The following is a 6,000-nucleotide window of genomic DNA, read 5'->3' on the forward strand; positions in this document are numbered from 1 at the left end:
TTTGTGTGGTCTGCTTGTTTCTAAAAATCAAGTTTTATTAATATGCAAATGATCTATGCAGGCGCACTGTGTTCGTAGCATCTGACAGATGAACCGGTCTATTGCGCAGGCACAGGAGTTGCAACTGCTTGGCGTCAGAGCCAAGGAGGGCTATGATGATGCCTATCCCACAAATATTTGGCCAGTGTAGTTAAATTTGGGACAGCATATTTTCAAGTTTGCAAAGCTGCATCTAAACAAACCTCAAGGCTCTGGAAAATAACCAAGACAGATGCTTAGATACAAAGCTCAGTGCAATAAAAACAAAACACAACTTTGAGCTTGTTTTGCAGCCACATGACCTGGACACCTTGCAATCATTGTGGGGACCATAAGCTTCTCTGTTTCCATAGTATTCTTTGTTTTCTTAGAGCAAATCCAGAACAAAAATGCCATTTATTATATGAAAGACATAACATGAGTAACACATTGCAGCTTGATTGACCTGCAGCATTTTGGACCATTTTTCCTAGAAGTACAGACCAAATAAGCTCTGAACACATCATACTATTGTCTGGTGTGTTCTGCTTTTAATTTAATTTGAAAGCAACTTTGTCCTAGGACCGCTTGGAGCACTGAGTTTAGTGTTTCTTTTATTGCCAAAGCTTACACTGAGTCACAGGAACATAGGACTTACCATCTCTTGCTTGTGTAACACAATCAAGATGAAATCTAAGTAAGCTTGGTTGCATTTAGTCTCACTATGCTCATGTTACTCGTTCCATTAAACTGGTTGGCTTTCTATATCATGCACTGGATGCAATGACCCCTGTGGTGCCTGGGACCCTACAGCAAAATATGTTCTGGGGAACCAATCTACAGCAATATGTAAGTATGACCTATAACACCTACAAATCTTTGAGACTCTGCCAACATCTATTTTGTCAGCTGTAGCATGCTACATAACGTTTGCATTTGACTTTTTCTGTGGGTGCTGTCAGCTTTTTCAGACTGGGACGCAGAGACATATACTGATACATCAACAGATGCTGCAATATCAGTGAAAATGGCAATAAGGGACAAAGCAACCCGAGCCGACCCGAGTATAAGCCGAGGCCCCTAATTTTACCACAAAAACCTGGTAAAACCTATATATTTTTTACTTGAGTATAAGCCGAGTTTGGGTTTTCAGCACATTTTTTTAGTGCTGAAAAACTAGGCTTATACTCGAGTATATAAGGTACATCAACAAGGCAGGTAGGCCTAATGATATCATCTCAGTAGTCCAGTGAGTGTATGTATAGTTGTAAAATATTTAGCATGTCAAATTAACTAGCAAGCTAATTTGTTATATGGATATTTGGGCTTATTAACATGCTGTACACTTCCAATCTATGTATAGTGATACATATACTGCACCTATTGCCCATCATGCACAGTCTGAGGACTCACACTGGTTCACTGGTGGGTTCACCTGCTCTCTTGTAGGCTAGTCTGAGCTTACCTGAAGAGCTGTGGGAAATATATATTAACTCTTTTGTCAAGAGAGCATTGCAAATATTGCTTTTGGATTTGTCACAGTATATTAGACAGCCTATATCATGTATTCTGAAAGCATACAGATGGTGGGAACATGTATATTAGTTTTTTTTGTAAAATTGAGACTTTTGTATAATTGAGACTTTTATGATCAGAAATGTCTGGCTGATGAGGTAAAAATCAAGAAAGCTGTGCAGAACTTTTGATAGATGTATATTGGTCTTCTACCTAATATCCTGCCCCGCACACTTAGCCTCCATGCACATGAATGTATGCTTGTCCAGACCATGTGACATGTCCCATATTTTTCTGTGCACAGTCAGGGTGCTTGAGACAGCATGTGATCACCATACCAGGACCAGGTACCATAGGTGTCTATGGGGACCAATATCCGGCCGTAAATGGTACTGCCAGCTATCGTTCCCCATTACGCTCAAGTGTATGGTATCTTACACACACATTATAAAGAACCAAGAGGCAAAATGGCCAACCCCTTTAAGTGTCTAAAATCAGTGACATCCATTAAAGCATGTGACCAAGGCCCCATCCCCAGCCTCATACTTACTGCAGACAAGAAGCATTCCATTCCTAGGCGCCGACTGTCATAAATAAATTGGCTCTCTATACAACCCTGCTTGAAACAAATCATTCATTATGTTACTGATGAAAATCAAATAGTAAAAACACACATTACCGAATAATCACTTTGATTTGAAGCTTGCAAAGAGCTTAAGAAAGAACGCAGTGTGTAGCTGTAATATGTTTGATAGCATAAGTACCCCATAATGTCCTAGTTGCTATGTTAACTATGCATTTTTATTGACTAGCAGAGTAAATAACTATGTAGAACATGAATAAATCGTCAGCACATAATTTACTGATATCCTAGGGCTGCCGTGCATTTCACACTCTGCTTTTTCGTGAATTACTCAGTGTGTTTGTTTGCCTTAAAATATGTGAAGCTGACATTACCAGACTCCCCTTAAGATGTGATTTGCTCCCTTTTCCGTTTGGCAGTCAGAACAAGCAGCCATGATTCAGGAGGTTGAGGTGTAAGAGGGAAAAAAACGTGCTATTGACTTCACCCCTTTCATGCCGGATCTCACCACCTGTTTCAAGGGTTTCCATCATTACATTGATGGTAACTGATATCGTTTTCCTATAAGGGACAAGGATTAATAAATTGTTTAGCTTCATTCATTTCATTCTTTTCATTCTGATTCCTATTTATAAGTAGATATAGATTAATGCCACTGGGCATTCGTCACAAGATCTTCAGTACCCCTTGAAGAGGGTGACAGTAAACGCCCATCGAGGTGCTGTGGTGGTGGTCGTCTCCTTTGGTCGTAACTTCGTAATGCACTTGCATGTATAAATACATGAATTGACTGATACACGTTTTTGTGTGTTTCTAGAAATATATCTCCCTATATCACTTTGATCTTGTATCATGTTCTTATAGTTATAATGTATTCATTACTTGTCATTTTTATCATTGTAGTGTAATATTAGGACCAATACCTTTATAACCACTATCACATGTAGTTTTCAGTATTGTTTTTAGGTCCAAGTGACTGTTATTTTAGTATGGATATCTCATAAAGTTTATAATTATGCTTCAGAATGATTCATTTGTGGTGTTACTTTTTTGGCATACAATCGTATTACTTATCCTACAAGTAGGTAAATATAACATACAGCATATGATGGGACTGGGCAGTAATCTGATGAGTACATGTCCTTAGTGGTCAAACACAGGAAATATTCTGTACAATTTTTTTTGCACCTCTACAGTACATGTGAAGATGTCTTCTTGGTGGATGCAAGTGTCTTTATTCAATCCTCTTCCATAAGGAATAAGAGGACAATACTACTGTTTTATAGAGCATGAGAAATAAGCAATAGGTTACATTCACACTGGCGTATGCCAGCTCGTCTACGGCCGGGTGGGCATACGTCTTTACAGTGATGCAGCAATAATGTGCATCTGTCACATTGGAAGACATATATCATAATAGTTCTTTTAATATTCGGTCAGATTTTTTTTTTTTTAATTTTATTGTTATTATGCAGACATACAGCACTTAACTGACATATCAATTGCATCGTCATTAGCCCCTATACAAGCTATAAAAATTCGGTCAGATTTTATATACAGTGACTGGCACTCTTCCAGCCTCTCCTGACCAATAGAAGTGTCCTACCTATGCCAAGGAAGAAAGGTACTGTTGCTCAGTGGTCCAAGGTGTTGTTTTCAGATGACATTAAATTTTGCAATTCATTCAGGAATCCGGGTCACAGAGTCTGGAGAAAGAGTGGAGAGAGCACTTCATGCTTCCCTCTTCCTACAAGCTTGGCACCTGATCACAATGCCAAAAGTACCCATACATTGTTTAACCCCTTAAGGACGCAGGGTTTTTCCGCTCATTTCTCGCTCTCCAACTTCAAAAATCCATAACTTTCTCATATTTACGTGTACAGACCAGTGTGAGGGCTTATATTGTGCGTAACAAATTTTACTTTCCCGTAATGTTATTTATTTTAACATGCCATGTACTGCGAAGCTGAAAAAAAATTCCAAATGTGGAAAAATTGAAAAAAAACGTTCTTGTGGGCTCAGTTTTTACGACTTTCACTCTTCGCTCCAAATAACATGCCTACTTTATTCTTTGGTTTGGTGCGATCGCGGAGATTTTATATAGGTTATAAAATTATATAGGTTTTATAGTGTTTTTATGAATTTTCAAAAATTAAACAAATGTGTACAAAAAAGAAAAAAACATTTTTGTCATCTTCTGAAGCTAATAACTTTTTCATACTTTGGTGCACGGAGCTGTTTGAGGTGTCATTTTTTGCGAAATGAGCCGACGTTTGCATTGCTACCATTTTGAGGTCAGTGCAACATTTTGATCATTTTTATTCCATTTTTTATGTGATGTAAAAAGGTGTAAAAGTCGCATTTCGGACATTTGGGCGCCATTTCCCGTCTCGGAGGTCACCGCCGGCCGTAACCGTTTTTATATTTTGATAGATCTGCCATTTTGGGACACGGCGATACCTAATATGTTTGTGATTTTTACTGTATATTATGTTTTATATCAGTTCTAAGGAAAGGGGGGTGATTTGAAATTTTAATATTTTATTAATTTTTTTTATTTTTTAAACTTTTTTTTTTATTTTTTTTCCACTAATTCTTAGACCATCTAGGGTACATTAACCCTAGATGGTCAGATCGCTCCTACCATATACTGCAATACTTCTGTATTGCAATATATGGCATTTTTGCAGGTCATTCATTACAATGAGCCACTGGCTCATTGTAACGAATCTCCAGAAGCCATGTAGCCTTGTGTCAAAAGAAGACCCGAGGCTACCATGGCAACCGATCGCCGCCCCCCGATGACGTTCGGGGGCGCGGCGATCGTAATAAAGATGGCGGCGCCCGCACCCCGCCGTCTTTTAAAAGCCGCCGGCGACTTTGCCGGCGGCGTTGAGAGGGTTAATAGCCGCGATCGGTGCAAGCACCGACCACGGTTATTAGCGGTGGGGGTTTTCTGCAAAATGCAAAAACCCCCACCTTTGTATGAAGAGGACTCAGCCCGTGAGCCCTCTTCATACACTCCTTATACCTCTGCGCCGTAGAGCTACGGCGCAGAGCGTTAAGGGGTTAATATGCACAGTATCACTGCGCTTGATGGGCCACCAAACTCGCCTGACCTTGACCCCATAGAAAATGTATGGGTATTGTCAAGAGTAAGATGTGAGACACCAGACCCAACAATGCAGATGAGTTGAATGCTGCCACCACACAACCTGGGCTACCATAACACCTCTGCAGTGCCATCAGCTGATGGCCTCCATGCCACGCCACATTGATGGAGTCATTCATGAATAGGAGCTACCACCAAGGGTTGACTGTTACTTTTTGTTTGGCCAACAATTCTGTGTTCAAAAAATGTTAAACAATTGGCCTTATATAATATTCTTATTTTGTTATATAATGATTTGGGGTTTGCCTTGGCCACAATCATCAACATTAGCATAAATAAACACTTGAAAAAGTTCACTCTTTTGTAATGCCTCTTTATAATATATGTATTATATTGCTAATATTCAAATTTATTGAGAAACACTATACATATATTTTTATCTGTAAAATATGCTGTGAAATATATTTGGGCCATATAAATAAAGATATTTTTTGTTATCCATCTACCCATTCCTCCGTACCAGTCACTTTTTGGTTAAAGTTGGAAACCCCCAATAAAAGTTGACGTCAAAAACCTGAAAATAAACTAATTTGAATTATATTCACTCATTACATGATAGATAGGAAACCATTCAATCTGGTTTTAATTTCATTAACTTAGTTTTTTATATTATTACTGCACAACCATCCATGGAACATCTACAGCACTAGAGTTTCAGCTAAAAAAAATAGGGAATAAATATTTTTATGCCTCTGTCATATATTGACCATTA

The sequence above is a fragment of the Engystomops pustulosus genome, chromosome 7 (genome assembly GCF_040894005.1).
Source record: "Engystomops pustulosus chromosome 7, aEngPut4.maternal, whole genome shotgun sequence".
NCBI classification, from domain to species: domain Eukaryota; kingdom Metazoa; phylum Chordata; class Amphibia; order Anura; family Leptodactylidae; genus Engystomops; species Engystomops pustulosus.